Source organism: Oryx dammah, unplaced genomic scaffold (genome assembly GCF_014754425.2).
Source record: "Oryx dammah isolate SB20612 unplaced genomic scaffold, SCBI_Odam_1.1 HiC_scaffold_15, whole genome shotgun sequence".
Taxonomy (NCBI): Eukaryota; Metazoa; Chordata; class Mammalia; order Artiodactyla; family Bovidae; genus Oryx; species Oryx dammah.
This window is the reverse complement of record NW_024070199.1, coordinates 18928188-18950549: the sequence shown is the minus strand read 5'-3', so window position 1 is coordinate 18950549 and position 22362 is coordinate 18928188. Positions and strand designations below refer to the sequence as shown.

The following is a 22362-nucleotide window of genomic DNA, read 5'->3' as shown; positions in this document are numbered from 1 at the left end:
CTATCACCAGTAAGTAGCCATCTTGATAATTTTAAAAGATAATAAATAGGAAGTGGCTATACTGAATTACATTAAACTTTCTTTATCATTAGAATATGAATGAAAGTGATCAGAAATTGTAAATAGTCTCAGGCCTCTAATACTACAGTTAGTATTAGGGAAATCAAGACTATTTTTCTTGAAAAAAAAGTTGAATGTAACCAAGTTTTAGTTGCCATGTATCAGTTTGATATAAAGATAAGTACTAAAAACATCTTTGCTATTGAATCCCTGAAATGGTAGCATTTATGTAATTTCCATGTAGGAAGGAAGGGTTCAGAAACCACAGTCTCCTTGTGCTAAATGTTTTGAAGATATGATTAGAAAACAAGCACACCATATTTTCTTGGACTGAAAGTTAATTTAGGGTACCTTTCAGAGATGTGATTTTGATCCCTAGGTTGGGAAGATCCCCAGGTTGGGAAGATCCCCTGGAGGAGGAAATGGCAACCCACTCCAGTATTCTTGCCAAGAGAATCGCATAGATACAGTCCAAGTGTGACAGACAAGGAGATAAAGGCCACCCCACTCTAAGACAGACCTTGTTGCAAAGTCTGGCCTGTAGAAAAAATTAATTTACATATGTTAAATCTGAAATCCTTCCTTGTTTCACATATTCTGTTCAATGTATTTAAGGTGAAAATAAATGCATGCTTATGTGAAGGTGTAAGAAAGTAGGGAATTTTGAAAAGTATGATCAACTGGAGATTGTCTACCCTTGACTAAAGGCATCTAGAGGTGTCATGTAATTTATTTATATTTTTCTTTTCTATTATAATTTACTATGGATATTGAATATAGTTCCCTGTGGTGCTGGTTCCAAACTCCCAACCATCCCTCTCTGTCTTGTTGGCCCAAATCTTGACTTTCTCTGCCCACTGAAGCTGAATAAAAGAGGTTGAGACTCATGCTTCAGGAACTGTGCCCCGCCTCCATGAGCAGTCTAGGGGCTTAAATAAGATGAGGGCTTGTAGCCGGGAGTCAGTGATGAGGAGCAAAGGTGTTAGGATCTCGATTCCTTCCTCTCACATTGTTTCCAAGACAGTCATCAGTTCAGTCACTCAGTTGTGTCCAACTATTTACGACCCCATGGACTGCAGCATGCCAGGCTTCCCTGCCCATCACCAACTCCTGGAGCTTACTCAAACTCATGTCCATCACATCAGTGATGCCATCCAACCACCTCATCCTCTGTCTTTCCCTTCTCCTCCCACTTTCAATCTTTCCCAGCATCAGGGTTTTTTCAGTGAGTTCTTTGTATCAGGGGGCCAAAGTATTGGAGTTTCAGCTTCAGCATCAGCCCTTCCAATGATTATTCAAGACTTATTTCCTTTAGAATTGACTGGTTTGATCTCTTTGCTGTCCAAGGGACTTTCAAGAGTCTTCTCCAACACCACAGTTCAAAAGCATCAATTCTTCAGCACTCAGCTTTCTTTATTGTCCAACTCTCAATCCATACATGACTACTGGAAAAACCATAGCTTTGACTAGATTGATCTTTGTTGGCAAGACAGTCATAGGCTGGTATCAGTAACCCAGTAACTGAGTCTGGAGTTCAATGGCTCTGCAGCCTTCTTTCTTTTTCTTTTTTTTTTTTAAATTAATTAATTAATTTTTTTTAAGTTTTACTTTACAATTCTGTATTGGTTTTGCCATACATTGACGTGAATCCACTCTTTCTGACCTGTAAAAAAAGAACAACTATAGGGGAAGAGTGTTGTAAGGGTAAACACCAGATATAGGATGTATTTAATATAGAGTCAAAGTAAAATATATGTGAAGTGTAGCTCCTGCAGAGTTAGGGGGCAGAAAAGCAAACTTACAGATATGCAGAGATAGGCACAATTAAAGTAAAAACAGAAACAGAAAAAGAAAGAATAAAACTAGGAATATTTGGGCCTGCTCACTGTTCTCTTTCTTTTTTGTTCTCAAGAAAGGGAAAGAAAAAAACTCATTCCTCTTCTTTTTTTTCTTCCTTGTCACTGCAACACCCTTCCCCTCTTTCCTCTTGGCAACCACAAGTTTGTTCTCTAGACTGTGAATATGTTTCTATTTCATAGACAAGTTCATTTGTGTTATATTTTACATTTCAGATATGTGATATCAGATGGTATTTGTCTTTCCTTTCTGGCTTACTTCTCTTAGTATGGTAATCGCTGATTCTCTCCACATTGCTGCAAATGGTATTATTTCATTCTTGTTGATGGCTGAGTAGTAGTCCACTGAGTGTGTGTGTATGTATGTATGAATGTATGTATATATACCACATCTTCTTTATTCATTCATTTGTTGATGGGCATTTAGGTGTGTCCATGTCTTGGTTATTGTGAATAGAGCTGCTGTGAACATGAGTGCATGCATCTTTTCTAATTAGAGTTTTGTCCAGATACATGCACAGGAGTGGAATTGCTGGATCAAATGGCAACTCTACTTTAGAATTTTGAGGAGCCTCTATGAATTCTGAGAGCCACTATGGAGAGTAACCTCTCCATTTCCATCAATGACTTAGGAGGGTTCCCTTTTCTCCTCACCCTCTCCAGCATTTGTGATTTGTAAACTTTTTCATTATGGTCATTCTGACTGGTGAAAGGTGATTCCTCATTGTAGTATTGATTTTAGAGTAGACATATAGGAGAGTCTGTGTTAGTGTTCTGCCTGGTTACAACCTCAGCTCTTCCAGTTGCTAAGTTTCTATGTACCATATTTGTGCCTATGTTACTGACTTTATTTTACCTACTTTATGATGTAATCTAAAGAATTGAATGTTGTATACACATTACTTAAATTTAGGCCTTGCTCACATTAAGTTCCCAATAAATGTTAAGTACTGTCTTTCTTCATACTCTTTTCCTCTTTTCTCTCACCTGGTGAGAAGAGCCAACTCATTGAAAAAGACCCTGATGACAGGAAAGATTTAAGGCAGGAGGAGAAGGGGATGACAGGATGCGATGACTGGATGGCATCACTGACTCAATGGACATGAGTTTGAGCAGACTCCAGGAAATGGTGCAGGACAGGGAAGCCTGGTGGGCTGCAGTCCATGAGGTGACAAAGAATTGGACACGACTGAGTGACCAAACAACAAAATTCCCTACACTCTCGTTACTAAATCACATATTAAGAGAGTATTTTCCACCTAATGTGCAGCTTTTAACAAAGCAACTTTAGTATTGTAACTGCACAATTTATTTATATATATACAATATATTAAACACACAGCACACATTGTGAGGAAGAGACTGAAAATTCACCAATAGAATCATCTTCGTTTCTTTTAATAGCACAAATGGGGAATTGATTAATGAATCTTTTTAACATATGTTATAGTTTTTAAGTTACTAGAATTTTTAATCACTGTAGCATTTTTTTTTTATTTTTTACTAGTAAATGGAATAAATACATGGAAATACATTTTTTTATCAGTGGAACATAATGGAGATATTCTCTTGGAGCAATAACTGTTTCTGATCTTTCACTTTTTCTTCCCTTAGAACTGAAAAACAACAAGGTGTTTAATTTTATTAAAAGTAATTTTATATCAGTAAAGATCTGAGCCATTAAATTATGCATATATTAATTAAAATTATATCCAATTAGTGAAATAAGAATTAATCATGGCAATTTAAGAATTTTTAAAACTGTTTCTGTCCTGAAATTATGAAATTATTCATATTTTCTCAAAACTTTGTCTCATTTGAAATAGTCGAAAATATTTTCATTGACTTTCTTTGATACATCAATTTTTAATTGTTGTTGTTCAGTCACTGTCCAACTCTGTGACCTCATGGACTGTAGCACACCAGGATCCTCTGTCCTCCACTATCTCCTGAAATTGTTCAAATTCATGTCCATTGAGCAGTGCGACTATGTAATCATCCCAATCCTCAACCACCCCCTTTACCTTTGGCCTTCAATTTCTCCCAGCATCAGGGTCTTTTCCAATGAGTCAGTTCTTTGCATCAGGAGGCCAAAGTATTGAAGCTTCACCTTCAGCATTCAGTTCAGTTCAGTTCAGTCGCTCAGTCACATCTGACTCTTTGCAACCCCATGAATTGCAGCACGCCAGACCTCCCTATCCATCACTAATTCCCAGAGTTCACTCAGACTCACGTCCATTGAGTCAGTGATGCCATCCAGCCATCTCATCCTCTGTTTTCCCCTTTTCCTCCTGTCCCCAGTCCCTCCCAGCATCAGAGTCTTTTCCAATGAGTCAACTCTTCGCATGAGGTGGCCAAAGGACTGGAGTTTCAGCTTTAGCATCATTCCTTCCAAAGAACACCCAGGGCTGATCTCCTTTAGAATGGACTGGTTGGATCTCCTTGCAGTCCAAGGGACTCTCAAGAGTCTTCTCCAACACTACAGTTCAAAAGTATCAATTCTTCGGTGCTCAGCTTTCTTCACAGTCCAACTCTCACATCCATACATGACCACTGGAAAAACCATAGCCTTGACTAGACAGACCTTTGTTGGCAAAGTAATGTCTCTGCTTTTCAATATGCTGTCTAGGTTGGTCATAACTTTTCTTCCATTAGTCCTTCCAGTGAATATTCAGTACTGATTTCCTTTAGGAGTGACTGGTTTGATCTCCTTGCAGTCCAAGGACTCTCAAGAGTCTCCTCCAACACCACAATTCTAAAGCATCTATTCTTCAGTGCTCAGACTTCCTTATGGTCCAACCTTTACATCCCTACAAGACTACTGGAAAAACTATAGCTTGGAGTTCATGGACATTTGTTGGCAAAGTGACTTCTCTGCTTTTTAATATGCTGTCTAGATTTGTCATAGTTTTCCTTCCAAGGAGCAAGTATCTTTTATTTCATGGCTACAGTCACTGTCCACAGTGATTTTGGGGCCTAAGAAAATAAAATCTGTCACTCCTCCTATTTTTCCCCTATTTGCAGTGAAGTGATTGGACTGGATGCCATGACCTTAGTTTTTTTGAATATTGTTTCAAGCCAGTTTTTCCACTCTTCTTTCACCTTCATCAAGAGGCTCTTTTGTTCCTCTTCACTTTCTGCCATTAGAATGGTATCATCCACATATCTGATGTTGTTGATATTTTTCCCCAGCAACCTTGATTTCAGCTTGTGATTCACCCAGCCTGGCATTTTGCATGATGTACTCTGCATATAATTTAAATAAGCAGGGTGACAATATACAGCTTGCCATACTCCTGACTTTCTTTTGTTACCCCAATTTGTAACTATCCCAGGCAATTTAAGTTCTCTATTTAAAATTATCTAAAAATCTAACCCAATCCCAATGGTAACAATTAAATGAAATATTTCTTAATTACTACATTCATCAAGTAGAAATTATTTCTGTAGGCCATGATGGAACATTTAATTATAAAGGCTATTGCATCAAATTATATCTACTTTTGAGCTTCTAGTCAAAGCATCTAAATGACTTATTCTCATGTAATTTTGCTTCTTTTAATTGGAAATTCTTTTGTTAAAGAATGCTTTGTATTAGATTCTAAAATTCATTTTCTTCTGTTTTGATTAGCAAAAACCTAAGTCACAGTTTCCAGGTTTTGGTTAAATATGTAACTGTGTATATTTTACTTAAATGCGAATGTTAATTTTAAAATCTTAAAAAAGGCTAGCCCAAAGAAAATGTGAATTATCTGAAATTAATCTCAGTTTGCAGACTTACGTTTAGGCAATAGAAACATAAAATTTGCTGTATGGAGAAGACATTTCTAGGTAAGTATTTAGTATTTGGGGGCTTCCTAGGTGTCTCAGTGGTGAAGAATCCATGTGCCAATACAGGAAACTTGGGTTTGACCCTCAGAAGGGAAGATTCCCTGGAAAAGGAAATGACAATGCACTCCAGTATTCTTGCCTGGGAAATCCCATGGATAGAGGAGCCTGGTGGGCTACAGTCCATGGGGTTTTAAGTTTTGGACATGGCTTAGTGACTAAACAACAACAAAACAGTTAGTGTTTTACGGTCTAGTGTTGGGGTCCTCTAATGGACCAGACCTGGTGGTCTGGAGGCAATGATAAGAAAGTGAAAGAGAGAAAGAGCCTGATACTCCCTGGTTTACACAGAAAACCAATAAAGTCCTTGACATAGGACTTGTGTCTCTCACGAAGGCACCGGGCGCCTTCTCGAGGGGGTGAAGCACAGTGTGCCTTCTCGAGAGAGTCTTAGAAGCCTGGGCAGGAGAGTGAGCAAGACAGGTCTCTGCGCTCCAGGGAATCAGCTGAAGAGAGAGAGAGAGACAGAAAGAAAGAAAGAAAGAAAGAAAGACAGACAGAAAGATGGACAGAAAGATAGACAGAAAGACAGACAGACAGACACAGGGACCCAAGCTCTAATGGAGCAAAAGTGCTTTAATGATTTTTCTGTGAGTATATATAGGCTGTAGTACAAGAAGTTTCTTTCATCAATGATAAAGTTCAGAAAACCAAACATACAGTAACTGTTACCAAGGGAACAAGGGATGCTGATGGTCACAAGGTCAGGAGACAATCCATATCTCAAGAAAGGGGATCGAGACTAAGCAGTTTTGTCGTAAAGAGAATGTTTACTAAGGGAGATTCAAGCCTGTCTCACACAATGACCCCAGTTCCTGGGAGCAGCGTGCTGTTCCACTTAAAAAGATACAAAGGACTTGTGATAAAAAGCAGGTAGGAATCCTCCTGTTAAACATTCCCTGACAGTCTAGAAGAGTAAAATTGTTAATATGTTCAAAAGAATGATCGTCAAAATATCACAGGAGTTTTACAGATTTTAATAAGTTACTATAAGAATTCCTTTGCAGAGTGAAAGAGCTAAGAATTGTCAAATGACTTTCAAAAATAAAATTAAAAGGGCAATATTTTTCAATGAAACAATTATGTCTATACAGTCAGCCCATTTACATTTGTATCTAATTCTAGTAGTTCAGTCAGCAAGGAATCTGTCTGCAGTGCTGGAGATCTGAGTTTGAAGGAAATGGTAACCCACTCCAATATCCTTGCCTGGAAAATCCCATGGACAGAAGAGCCTAGTGGGCTGCAGTCCATGGGATTGCAAAGAGGTGGGCACAACTGAATGACTAACACTTTCAGTTTCTATATCTAATAGTTCTATAATTATGTATTTCAAAGAAACATGCAAAATGAATATGCTTCTAACTCTCAGATCAAAAACCTTCCTGTCATTTTTATTTTTCACTCATTCATTTTATGATTCAAAATAAAATGCTTTCTCTCCCTTGTATTATTTCAACCCACTCCAGTATTCTTGCTGGAAAAATCCCATGGACAGAGAAACCTGGCAGGCTAAAGTCCACAGAATCGCAAAAAGTCAGACATGACTAAGCAACAGAACACACACACACACACACACACACACACACACAAACTGTAAATAACCAATATCAATACAAGTGATTAAAAAAAAATGAACCATTTCTTAAAAAGAAACTCTTTATTGAATTTGTTGCAATATTTCTTTTATGTTTTTTGTGAGTCATGTGAGAGCTTAGCTTCCTGACCACTTGCATTGGAAGGCAAAGTCTTAACCACTGGACAGCTAAAGTCCTCAGTGCAAATGATTTTAATCTTATATGTGCAAATTAATCCTCTATGATAAAAGGAACAATTGACCCCCCCATTTTGGTAGGCAGAATAATGCTTTCCACAAAATGTCCATTTCTAATCCTTGTAACCTGGGAATATATTAGTTTACATGGCCAAAAGGGTTTTGCAGATGTGATAAGTTAATGATCTTGAGAACAGGAGGATTTATTCAGATAGGATATTATTCAGAAGGATTCAATCTAATCACAAGAATCTTTTAACCAGTAGGGTCAGTGTTAGAGTAGGAGATGTTACAATGGAAGCTGAGGTTGGGGTGATGCATAGTCATAAACCAAAGAATGAATGCAATCTCTTGAAGCTGGAAGAAGCAGGAAAGCAGATTCTCCCCTAGATCATCCAGAAGGAAACAGACCTGTCCATCCATTTTAGACTCCTGACCTCTAGAATTGTAAGGTAATAAATTTGTTGTTTTAAGCCAGTAAATTTGTGATTGCAACAATAAGAAACTAATCAATTTAGTCACTCAGTTGTGTCCGACTGAGTGACTAAACTGAAATGCTTACTCATAAGCATTTTATAAACCAAAAGGAAATTAATTAATTAACCTTTATCAAATCTCATAACTCATAACAATTTACTCAAATAGCAAGCTTTGTAGAATAGAAAATGATAAAATGTTTAGACAACAACTTAGGAAAAGATCTTTGGGATTGGAGCTTGGTGAAAATTTCTTAGACATAAATCCAAAAACATAATCCTCAAGACAAAAAAATGATTAACTGGAATTAATAAAAATTAAAGCAAAATTTTGACCTACAAAAGGCAGTTCAAGAGGAAAGAAACAGGTTATAGACTTCAAGAAAATATTTGTAAACCACGCATCTATCAAAGATGTATCAAAAATAAAGAATTCTTAAACTTCTGTTGTAAAATGGTCAAAAAATCCAAGTAGAAAGTGGAGAAAATTTAAAAAGGGAAATTTCCACAAAGAAAATCAGTTCAGTTCAGTGTCTCAGTCAGACTCTTTGCAACAATACGGACTGCAGCTTGCCAGGCTTCCTTATCCATCACCACCTCCCAGAGCTTGGTCAAACTCATGTGCATTGACTCGGTGCAGCCACCCAATCATCTCATCCTCTGTCATCTCCTCTTCCTGCCTTCAATCTTTCCTAGCATCAGGGTCTTTTCCAATAAGTCAGTTCTTCGCATCAGACTAATACACCACCCAAAACATCAATTTTATATCTATCTGTAAGTTCATTTTTTGCTCTATGTATGTCGCTATCCTTTGCATATTCCTTTAAACTGGTAGCAGCATCTTATTGATTTTATCTTTAATCAGTGAATTAAGTAAAAAATTTAAATGTGTTAAAAAATATATATGTATATTATTTGATGGTCATTTCACCACCTTCATATCTGGGTTGTTACAACAGATTCCAAAATTTTCTTCCTATTGCTCTTCCCATATCTCACCTCTCTACTGCTGACATTGTGGCTAAAATATTCCTTTCAATACATAAGTGCAATTTTCATTCTTTTGCTCAAAAGTCTTGTGCTGACTCTTGATGTCCTCTCAAAGTAAAAGTGAAAGTTGTTAAAATTTTCTACCAAATGGTGTCTCAGTCTGTTCCAGCTGTCCTGTCCATCTGGGTATTTCTAAAACACACAAGGCAAGTTCCTGCTTCAGATCTTGTCTCCTTGATTTTCAATGTACTCGTTAGTCTTACCCTCAAATACAGACATGGCTCACTCCTCACCTCCATTACACCTTCCTTAAATATAATTCTCTCAATGATTAATATGCTGTTCATTCTTTAAAAAAGTTAATTTCTTTCATTCTCAATCCTTCCTTGATTCATTTATCTCTGAAGCTTAAATTGCTATGTTTTTTTTTTCTTTTTCTTTTGAAGGATAATTGCTTTACAGAATTTTGTTGTTTTCTGTCAAACCTGTAGGGAGGGACGTGGGGGGTGGGGGGAGGTTCAAAGGGGAGGGGATATATGTGTACCTATGGCTGATTCATGTTGAGGTTTGACAGAAATTGTTATGTTTTAAATTATCTATTTTATTGCCTATCTTTCTCCACAATAATGTCAACCCCAGAAGAGTAAATGTTTTGCCTATTTTGTCATTGTGCTGTACTGTGCTTAGTCTCTCAGTCGTGTCTGACTCCTTGGACTGTAGCCCGCCAGGCTCCTCTGTCCATGGGGATTCTCCAGGCAAGAATCTGGAGTGGGTTTCCATGCCATCCTCCAGGGGATATTCCCAACCCAGAGATTGAACCTATGTCTCCTGCATTGCAGGTGGATTTTTTTACCATCTGAGCCATCAGGGAAGCCCAAGAATACTGGAGTGGGTAGCCTATCCCTTCTCCAGGGAAACTTGCTGACCCAGGAATTGAACCGGGGTCTCCTGCATTGCAGATGGATTCCATACAAGCTGAACTACCAGGGAAGCCCATTACTTCATACCAGTGGTCTGTAAACAAGCCAGGTATGAAAAAGACAGAGTTGTATTATACAGAGATTAAATAAAGCAACTGAAAAATGCAAGGAGACAAGGAAAAAAGAACAAAACATAAATATATTAAAACATAGGATTGAAGGATTAGCACTATAATATATGATAAATAGAGCACCTGTTAATAAAGAGTTCATAAAAACAACATATCACATGAATAGAGAAAAAAAATATCCCATACACACTATATATTCTGAACAAAGATAAACATCAATGCAAATGGTTTGCTATAAATTTTTTAGAAGAAATTGTTGGGTAGTGATCTTCATGACTTTGAGATATGAAGAAATTGCTTCAATGCCTCATGTAAAAAGTGTAGAGGAAATGATGAATAAATTTTGACCCCATTCGATGTCAATGATAAATTTGACTCCACTGTAACATTGATACATTTTTCAGTTTCAGTTTCAGTTCAGTCGCTCAGTTGTGTCTGACTCTTTGCAACCCCATGAATCGCAGCACACCAGGCCTCCCTGTCCATCACCAACTCCCGGAGTTCACTCAGACTCATGTCCATCGAGTCCATGATGCCATCCAGCCATCTCATCCTCAGTCGTCCCCTTCTCCTCCTGCCCCCAATCCCTCCCAGCATCAGAGTCTTTTCCAGTGAGTCAACTCTTCGCATGAGGTGGCCAAAGTACTGGAGTTTCAGCTTTAGCATCATTCCTTCCAAAGAACACCCAGGGTTGATCTCTTTCAGAATGGACTGGTTGTATCTCCTTGCAGTCCAAGGGACTCTCAAGAGTCTTCTCCAACACCACAGTTCAAAAGTATCAATTCTTCGGCGCTCAGCTTTCTTCACTGTGTAAATTAAGCAAAATTCAAAGACTTCTCAGAGATTGAAAAAAAAATAGCAATACATTTTTCTATGTAAAAACTGAAAAAGTGAAGGTTGCTCTTTGAGATCCCATGGACTACATACACTTCATGGTATTCTCCAGGCCAGAATACTGGAGTGGGTAGCTGTACCCTACTCCAGGGGATCGTCTCAACTGAGGGATCGAACCAAGCAAAATTGAAAAAACTAATCAGAGGTTGGGCAAGATATTTTCAACACACTAATCGACCAAAGGACTGTTATCAAGATTATCTAAAAAATTCCTGCCAAGAAGCAAGATACATACAACCTAATGGAAAATTCTGGATATGAAAAGGATTTGAAAAGTCAGTTCAGAAAGAGGAGAGTCTAATAGACACAAATATGACAATATAAATAGGAATCAAGAAAATATATCTCAAAAAGAAATACCAACATAATTCTAAAAACTATATGACCAGATTAAAAAATGTTTGCAATAATTGTAGACAATTATAGCATTTATAAACTACTGATTGGAATATAAATTTTTAAAATATTTTCAGTATTTAGCAATATCTATCAAAATTGAAGGTACACATACCCAGTGAATAGCAATTTCATTTAGATATCCAAATAACCAAGGAGGCCTTAATATTCCCTGAAGTTTGACTACACATTATTTCCCAAGCATAGGTAACTGACTTCTTAAACACATTTTTTTCCTATATTTATTTGAAAAAACTTGCAGTTATAAATTCTTTTTTGCCCTTTTGAGTAAATCTTTTCCCACCCTCCTGCTAGTTTTACAACTCTGGGATAACTTTCTTGAGAATCTGAGAGCCATTCATCTGAAATCATCAAGAAAAGAGTATACCTTTCTCCCAGCTTCTGTAGAATGGTAGGAACCTAACTTTTGATAAGGCCGGTTAGCAATACAGATGAACTAATTATAGAAATAAAGAACTGAAAACTCAGAAATGATTCATTGTGTTAGCCCACCCCATTGACCATGTACCCTTTAACTCCTCTGTTTCAGAAGAATTGAATTCAATTTTCCACATGGTATAGAGCTGAATAGCATTTTCTTTGGCTGTAACTCTGCCTGATACAATACTTCTTTCACAGTGTGCAGATGAATAGTTGGTATGACTAAGTGCATATTAGCCAAAAATTAAAAACTGAAATGTCTCTGAAAAAAGGAATGGAGTAGTTATGTGAAGTGATAAAAAAAAAATTCTCTTCAATAGGTAAAATGAACTAGATTTAGATTACACAACACTGAGTGGAAAAAATAGGAAGCAAAATATATATTGAATATTGTTATAAATATATAACAAAATATATATTTTAAAACATTTTAATAGCATAAATTATATATTTAAAGCATATAAATGATATTATATTGGTCCCATATTCGTCCTAAGGTTCTGTAATAGGTCCATGTAAAGGAAAATATAAAAATCAGAATCTGTATACAAGTTTCAATATACTGCCCATTCTAAACTCCATCCCTATGGCAAAGAAAAAGTTTAAAAGATGGATAGAAAGATAATTAACAATATCTACAATATAGCCAGCAGATTCTGCAATAAAAAAACCAACTCTAAATCTTATGAAGAAGATGACAACTGATCTTTTAACCTCAGTTTTAACTGTATTTCCACATTTCTAAGAGTCAAGATTTTAATATTTGCATAAATAAAAGCAACATAAATAAAATTTTTGAACTTTTAATTTCAGATCTCAAATCTTAGTTTATCACTGAGAAATATGTATTTCACAAGGAAGTATGGTGGAGGACATAATGAAAATGTATGTAAAAAACATTACTAAAACTAGAATTATTCTGACTAAAACTAGAATTATTCTGTCTAATAAAAGATGTGAATGTTGCAGGTGCTTGTCTGAGAAAATTACTCAGTTGCTCTGGAGCTCAGTTTCCTTGATTATAAAATCAAGCATGGATGACAGGCCACACAAGGTCCCTTAAAACTTTGACATGAATAAAAAGACAACCTAATTTATTCAGTGACAAGTAGTTTATCCTCTAGTCAAATGTTTCTTGATTATTATAAAAAGATATGTCGTTATTGTACTTCCATTACTTTCTCTAAGCATTTTTCCTGATAAAGAACATATTAAATAATTTGATAGAGTAAAAATAATTTTCTAACCAGGTACTTCTTTGCTAATATCCTTCCATTCATTTTTTATTATTCCTTCAGAGAGTACTGAGGAAATATATATATATGATATAGACAAATAATATAGACAAAGTTACAAAATTATACTCTTCTTTAACATGTGCTAACTAATGTAACAATCTCTTCCTACAGTGATCCTATCCCTCTTTTAAACAACAGAATATTAATAATTGATACCAAGAAGGAATGGTGAATGCCAGATCTAAAATTAAACAAATTACTTCTTTTAAAAATTTTTTCTTTTTAAAATTTATTTATTGACTGCACTGGGTCTTAGTTACAGGATCTTTGATCCTCATTGTGCCATGCAGGATCTTTAGCTGTGTCTTGTGGGATCAGTTTCCCTGACCAGGGATTGAACCCAGGCCCTCTGTACTGGGAGCTCAAGGTCTTAGCCACTGGACCACAAGGGAAGTCACACAAATTACTTCTTAAAATATTTTTTCATGAAACTGCTTTGATACTGAAAACTCATATTTCAAAAAATGACATACAGATATCTAATGAATAATTGATAGTCTTCAGAGAAGCAAAGTATGTTTATATAAACTGCATGGCCTTCAGTGAATTTGCCCTTATTTTCCTTGTGAAAAGAAATGGGAAAATTATTGCTGATAATCTCTTGAAATCGGGACACAGAGTGTGGAATGGGTTGCCAGACAACATTTGAATGAAACTGTCTAGTGTAGGTTATAGAAAAAAGTTGCAATTATTGCTCTACTGACCTATGAATATTTCAAATGTACAAAAACTTACAAAATAACAAATTATATTATTTAACAAACAATAGCATTTTGCCAAATTTATTTTAAGCTTTCAGTACTCGGTCATGTCTGACATTTTGTGACATCATAGACTGCAGCACGCCAGGCTTCCCTGTCCATCACCAACTCCCAGAGTTTGCTCAAACTCATGTCCATCGAGTCAGTGATGCCATCCAACCATCTCATCCTCTGCCATCCCCTTCTCCTGCCTTCAATCTTTCCCAGAATCAAGGTCTTTTCTAGTGAGTCAGTTCTCATGAGGTGGCCAAAGTATTGGCATTTCAGCTTCAGCATCATCCTTCCAAAGAATATTCAGGACTGATTTTATTTAGGATTGACTGGTTGGATCTCCTTGCAGCCAAAGGGACTCTCAAGAGTCTTTTCCAACACCACAGTTCAAAAGCGTCAATTCTTCAGCGCTCAGCTTTCTTTATGATCCAACTCTTACATCCATACATGACTACTGGAAAAATCATAGCTTTGACTAGATGGACCTTTGTCATCAAAGTGACATCTCTGCTTTTTAATATGCTGTCTAGGTTCATCATAGTTTTCCTTCCAAGGAGCAAGAGTCTTTTAATTTCATGACTGCAGTCACCATCTGCAGTGATTTTGGAGCCCCCCAAGATAAAGTCTGCCACTGTTTCCATTGTTTCTCCATCTATTTGCCATGAAGTTATGGGACCAGATGCCATGATCTTAGTTTTCTGAATGTTGAGTTTTAAGCCAACTTCTTCACTCTCCTCTTTCACTTTCATCCAAGAAGCTCTTTAGTTCTTCGCTTTCTGCCATAAGGATGGTGTCATCTGTAAATCTGAGGTTATTGATATTTCTCCCTGCAATCTTGATTCTAGCTTTTGCTTCATACAGCCCAGCATTTTGCATGATGTACTCTGCATGTAAATTAAATAAGCAGGGTGACAAGTTGACTCCTTTCCCGATTCGGAACCAGCCTGTTGTTCCATGTCTAGTTCTAACTGTTGCTTCTTGACCTGCATACAGATTTCTCAGGAGGCAGGCCAGGTGATCATGTATTCCCATATTTTTAAGAATTTTCCACAGTTTGTTATGAAAACTTTATTCTAAAAATTAATATATATGTTTATACTTATCCAATAATTATACCTAAATTATGGCTGTGAAATATCATCAAAATTTCATCTGCAACTTCATACTCATAATCTGTCAATCTATTAACACTCTATCTTGTGAGGTCTTTTTCTGGTATGTATGAGCAAACGGTGCCATACTTTGCAGAGATAAAACTTCCAGAGGACAATTTTATGAGAGTAGTTAGGGTCTATTGGCATTGTGATTTTACTCCTAATTTTCTCTCTAAAAGGCATTCAAAGCATAGGAGGGTAATAATGCATTTCAACAATATTCCTAGTTTTTTAAATGGAAAGGGCCAGCCAACATGCTCATAGTATAAATTCCTATTTAAACTGATTCCCACTGAAATTTCAAATTTTCCACTTCTGTACTGCCACCACTTTTGTTCAGTCTACAATGTTATTTCAGATAAACTTACAGGTAACTTCATCTCTCAGAGTGTAGTACCTAATTGTGTTGCCTTTTTTTTTTTTAGCAATCATAGTTTAAATTTTTTGTATTATTAATTTATTAACCAACTAGTTCTAAAATATATACAAAGCACCCATTGAAATAATAGGCAGAAGACATATAGATATAAATTCAGAGGAATTCAGAGAACAAACAAGCTTACAGATGGTGGCTAACAACTGCTCAAATAAATAATTAAACAAGAAAAACAAAGAAATCAAATGGCAAATTGTTAAGACAATATAAATTGATGAGCACAACTTTACCTGGTGACTGTGACTTAACATTTTCTAAGATGAGTGAGTTGCTTTGCTTATGACTACTCATAACCTGACAACTGACTTGAATTTAATTTACTAATCCTTGCTGACTTGTAACTACCATGTATTAATAAATTCCTTGTAACTGTGCTTTATCATTTATGTTAAAATTTGATTTTTCACAAGTGTCCTATGCTTCTTTTCACTCCACATCATTTTTTTAGTCTAAGATTGATATTTCCTAAAATACATTATTATCAATGTATTATGATCTTCTAAAGAGCTTATCCCTGTGGGCCTATGGGGAGAAGTTAAAGAGAGAATAATTGATGATTGTCAATGTTACTGTTTAAGACACTCACTGTACCAAATATAGTTTTAATACTAAGTGTGCAGAAAATTTCTTACAAGGAAAGGATATTTCCTTCAGGTCCAGTAAGAAGCTTAGAGTTCTGATGTAACTTTAGCTTATTTCTTGTTTTTATTTGAAGTTTGTAGCTTCTCACTTAATAATTAATTATTCAGGCTTATAATGATTGTTTCAGTTTGCCACACAGCCATTTGCTGTTGTTCAGTCACTCAGTTGTGTCTGACTCTGCGACCCCATGGACTGCAGCATGCCAGGCTTCCCTGACCATCACTATCTGCCAAAGCTTGCTCAAACTCATGTCCGTTGTGTCAAATGTGCCATCCAACCATCTTATCCTCTGTCACCCTCTTCTCCTGCCCTTGAAGAGTCTTCTTCAGCACCACAGTTCAAAAGGATAAATTCTTTGGTGCTTAACCTTCTTTATGGTCCATCTCTCTTATCTGTATGGCTCATTTTATTTCACTTGGCTGTACTGAGCTTCACAGATACTCCTTTTTTACCCCAAATTGAAGGTTTGTGGGAACCCTACATCAAGCAAGGCTATTGGTGTCATTTTTCCAACAACATTTGCTCACTTTGTGTCTCTGTTACATTTCAGTAATTCTCGCAATGTTTTAAACTTTTTCATTATTGTTATATTTATTATAGTGATCTGTGATATTTGATGTCACTATGATAAGTTTCTCCTCCTCCCCTCAATCTTTCCTAGCATCAGGGTATCTTTAATGAGTCAGCTCTTATCAGGTGGCCAAAGTATTGAACCTTGCCTATAAAGATAGTGAACTTAACTGCTAAATGTGTGTGTTATGTGACTGCTCCACTGACTGACTGTCTCCACTTCTCTCTTCCTCTCCTTGGGCCTCCCTATTTCCTGAGACAGAACAAAATTGAAATTAGGCCAATTAATAACAATAACAATACTCTTTCTAATTGTTCAAGTGAAGGGAAAATTTATATGTCTTTCACTTTAAATCAAAAGCTAGAAATGGTTAAGCTAAGTGAGGAAGGCAGATCAAAAGCAGATAAGCCAAAACTGAGCCCTCTTGCACCAAACAAGTGCAAATATAAAAGAAATGCTCTTAAAGGAAATTTAAAGTGCTATACCAATGAACACACTTATGATAAGAAAGTGAGACAGCTTTATTGCTGATATGAAGAAAGCTTGAGTGGTCTGGAGGGAAGATTCAGTCACACCATTCTCTTAAGCTTAATCTAGAGCAAGGCCCTATGTCTGTCCAGTTGTATGAAGACTGAAAGATCTGAGGAAGCTAAAGAACAATAGTTTGGAGCTAGCAGAGGTTGGTTCATAAGGTTTAAGGAGAGAAACCATTGCTGTAACTTCTGTACAAGATGAAGCAGCAAGTGCTGGTGTAGAAGTTTGCAGCAAGTTATCCAGAAGATCTAGCTAAGATAATTAATGAAGGTGGCTATTACTAAACAATAGATTTTCAATGTAGATGAAACAGCCTTGTATTAGAAGAAGGGACTGTCTAGGGCTTCCGTAACTAGAGAGAAGTCAGTGCCTGGCTTCACGTTTCAAGGGACAGGCTGACTCTCTTGTAAGGGGCTAATGCAGCTGGTTATTTGAAGTTGAAGCCAATACTTATTTACCATCCTGAAAATACTAGGGTCCTTAAGAATTACTCTGCCTGTGCTCTGAAAATGTTTTGGAACAGAATTTGGATAACTGCACATCTGTTTACAGTATAGTTTACTGACTATTTTAAGCCTGCCATTGTGAATTAGCACACAGAAAAAACATTGCTTTCAAAATATGACTGCTCATTGACAACAAACTTGACCACCCAACAGCTCTGATGGAGATGTGCCGTGGGATTAATGTCGTTTTCATGCCTGTCAACACAGTGTCTATTCTGCAACCCATGGATCAAAGAGTAATTTCAATTTTCAAGTCTCATTATTTAAGAAATACTTTTTGTAAGGCTATAGCTTTTTTCTCAGATAAATCTGGCAAATTAAAAACTTTCTGGAAAGGAATGACCATTCTACATGCCATTAAGAACATTTGAGATTCCTGTTAGAGGTCAAAAGATCAACATTAATAGGAGTCTGGAAGAAGCTGGTTCTAACCCTCATGGGTGAAACTTTCAAAGCTTCAGCAAAGAAGGTACCTGCAGATGTCACAGAACTAACAAGAAGTAGAATTAGGAGAGGAGCCAGAAGTTATGACTGAATTGCTGTGATCTCAGGATAAAACTTGAAGAGATGAGGAATTACTTCTTATGGATGAACAAAGAAAGTGTTCTTGAGATGGAATCTACTCCTAGTGAATATACTGTAAAGACTATTGAAACAACAAAAGATTGAGAATATTATTAACACATAAATTTAGTTGGCAGGGTTTGAGAGAATTGAGTGCAATTTTGAAAGATGTTCATCTGTGAGTCAAATGCTATTAAATGGCATAAAAGGAAGGGTCAATCAGTGTGGCAAACTTCATTGTTATCTCATTTTAAGAAATTGCCACAGCCACTCCAGCCTTCAGTTAACAATACCCTGATCAGTCAGCAACCATCAACATTAATGCAAGACCCTTAACTAGCAAAAGGATCATAATTCACTGAAGGTTGAGATGATGGTTAGCATTTATTTTCTTTTTTAATGGTAATTTTTAATTAAGGCATGTGCATGTCTTTTAGATATAGTGCTATTTCCACTTAATAGTCTAGACTATAGTATAAACATAACTTTAACATGAACTGGGAAACCAAAAAAATGTGTGACTCACATTATTGCAATATTTGCTGTATTGTATTTGGAACACTGGAATATTTGGTACAAAACCTTCAATATCTCTGAGGTATGTCTGTATTGATTTTATTTCTGAGAATTACAAAATTAACAGAAAATATAAACTCCTATTCTCAGCAAGATGGCAGGCATCTTTTTCCAATTCTCCTCTAATAACACTATAAAACCTGGAAATAAAACAAAAGACAAACAAAGAATGTTGCTGACACAAATGTTTAGAAGAGGAGGATGAACTAGGGATCACAGGACTGGAAGAACAGCATCTCAGGACCTCCATTCTGCTTTCGAATACAGTGCAGACCCACTGTCTTCTGAACTTTAACAAAGCAGAAAAAACCTCTTTCACTATGGGTTGTAAGGAAGTCCCACTGCAAACATGAAGAAAACTATGCTCTGGCAGGTGATTCCTAACAAAAACAAGTGTCTTGACTTTGGGAGCACTCTCAGTCTACAGGATCGATAGACTTCTTTTGGGATTGAACTAATGTGAAAAAGCCATGGCTGGGGGCCTTCTTTGTCCCTTTGTGGTACAAAGAGTCAAGGGAAAAGTGTCCTCCATCTCCCACCTAAAGACAGTTGTGTGGCCTGACAAAGGGGCTTCAGTGAAGTGAACCAAGGAAGTGCTCTATTCAGATGGGTCACTGTCTCCCATCCCCCACTTACAGGCACTGGGCAACCAAGCTGGAAGAAGTACCTTTTGCCCCTGAAGGCAGAAAATCAGCAGTGGGTAGCAGGCAGCATAAACAAGGATTAGCATTAACCCCAAGAACACACACACAAATTGAGACCAAATGTATCATAAAGGCTCTAAAAGCTAAATTGGTACTAGAACCACAGCCCACAAAAATAGAACAAATTGCATGCATATCTCAACAGGCTGACTATCTGCTAAAGAAAAAGATTTAAATATAACACAGTCTTCTAGCATAATAGCCAATATGTGCAGAATTAAATTTAGAAGTATTAATTGTGCCGAGGATCAGGAAATTCACAATCTGAATGAGTCAAAAGCAATCAGTGCTTGCTAATATAGAGATGAGTCAGAGATTGGAATTATCTAGCAATGATTTTAAAGTTGGCCAACACAAACTGTTTTAAAATCAATTACAAATAACCTTGAAGCAAATATATAAAGAGAATCTACAAAAGCAATAAAGGTATGAAAAAGAACTGAATGGACATTATAATACTGAAAAATACAATACAGAAAATTAAAGTGAAGAGGTTCAATAGCAGAATAAATATGACAGAGGAAAGACTCAGTCAGTGTTCTTGAAGATGGAATAGTAGAAATTACCCAGATGAACAAGAGAAGGAAAAATACACACAAGAGAAGGGAACAAAGCTTTCAAGATCTGTAGAAAGAATCAATAATCCCCAAATCTGTGTCATCCAAATCCTAGAAAGAGAGGAAAAAGAAAGTAAAACTGAAAGAAGGCTAAAAATTTCTAAAGTTCAATAAAGGATGTGAACTTATAAATTAAGAAAGCTGAGTCTATTGAAAAAGGATAAGTGTACAAGTATTCATGCTAATACACATCATAATTCTTGAAATTTAAAAACAAAGAAAACTGAAATTTAAAAACAAAAAATTGTAAACAATGAGAGATAATGTCCATTATGTGTAGCGGAACAGTGATTTGAATAACAGTTTTCATGTGAAACCAAGGAAGCTAGAGGAGGTGTAATAACATTTTTCGTTATTAAAACAAACAAAAAACTGACAACCTGAATTCTGTGGCTAATGAAAATATCCTTTAGGAATGAAGAGGGAATAAATAATTCTCAGAGGGAACAAACCAGGAGAAGGTGTCACCAGCAGACTTCTCTTTAAAAAGTGATGAAAGAAAGTTCTCCAAAAAGAAATGCAATAATTCTAGAAGTCTTAGATTTCCAGGAAAAGAATAAACAATAGAATTTATAAAATAATGGTAAATACTGTCCTCTTCACAGATTTTTAAAATTCAAACTTTATGTTTGAAACAAAAATGAGAACATTGTCAAGGGGTTCTAAATAAAATGGAGAGGAGACACTCAGTATATTTGCATTTCCAAACTTAGACTAAAGAAACCTAAAAAGAAGCAAGAATCTACCTTTCATTTGCAGTGATTGTTGTTTCAGAACTGTGCTATACTTAGTCGCTCAGTTGTGTCTGACTCTTTGCAACTGCATGGGAGCCCACCAGGCTCCTCTGTCCATGGGAATTCTCCAGGCAAGAATACTGGAGTGGGTTACCATGCCCTCCTCCAGGGGATCTTCCCAACCTAGGGATCGAACTTGAGAGTCCCACATTGCAGGTAGTTTTACCATCTGAGCCACCAGGGAAGCCCAAGAAAACTGGAGTGGGCAGCCTATCCCTTCTCCAGGGGAACTTACTGACCCAGGAATCGAACCAGGGTCTCCTGCATTGCAGACGGATGCTTTACCAGCTGAGCTACCACTGAAGCCCAAGATTAAAGTTCCAACCCATCAATAATTTCATTAAACATAAATGATCTACATATACAAATTATAGACCAGAAGACTAAATAGAAAATAAAAGAGGAAGTGGTACGACTATATGCTTTCTACATGAAGCTTACCTCAAGTACATAGTAAAATTGAAAAAATATATGACATATATATCACTAAAGAAATAGCTACCATTACCTCAGATGAAATGGGGGATACAACTACTGAGGCTGAATCATTTAGAAGATAAGGGAATATTATAAGCCATTTCATGTACATAAATTTGCAAAATTAGAAAAAATGGACTAGAAAAGTCCTCAAAACCAGAAGCTACCAAATATCTCTCAAGATGAAATAGACAATCTAAATAAACCTAGAACTGATTGCTTATGGTGAATGATGTTGGATTCGTGATCTCCAAAGAAGGTTTAGCTTCGGGACCAGAGACCAGCCTTGACAACTCAGGGCTCTTATGTGGCAGAAGTTTTATTATAGTGCAAAGGGAGAGAAAGCTTCTGACCCAGACACCAGAAAGGGATGGAGAGTGCCCCCTTTGCTAGCCTTTAGCAAGGGAACTAAATACTTTTAAATTAGTTATTACAATAAATCAAGAGAAGGTCTCAAGGTTGTAAAAATTTTACCAGACCCACTCCCACAATTTACATTTTAGGATAACAGGATTAGAACTTAACAATAGAAAGATCCTATCAGACCCACTCCCATAATATACATTCTGAAATATCAGGATTAGTCAGAAGGTTTTCAGGAAGGAAAAACTGTCCTCAAGCAGGATACATTGTTGTTATAGAATCCCTAGAAGGTAATGGCAACCCACTCCAGTACTCTTGCCTGGAAAATCCCATGTTCGGAGGAGCCTGGTAGGCTGCAGCCCATGGGGTAGCGAACAGTCAGACACGACTGAGCAACTTCACTTTCACTTTTCACTTTCGTGCATTGGAGAAGGAAATGGCAACCCACTCCAGTGTTCTTGCCTGGAGAATCCCAGGGACAGGGAAGCCTAGTGGGCCGCCATCTATAGGGTCGCACAGAGTTGGACACGACTGACGTGACTTAGCAGTAG

The 22362-nt window shown here is 36.7% G+C and overlaps 1 long non-coding RNA gene across 1 annotated transcript; it reads left to right on the top strand.

Moving 5' to 3' along the window:
* The first annotated feature begins 6000 nt into the window (after window positions 1-6000).
* LOC120874286 lies at window positions 6001-6297 on the top strand. The gene is made up of 2 exons (XR_005723626.1): window positions 6001-6054; window positions 6259-6297. It is a non-coding gene; the product is annotated as an uncharacterized LOC120874286 (long non-coding RNA).
* Window positions 6298-22362: the final 16065 nt, after the last annotated feature.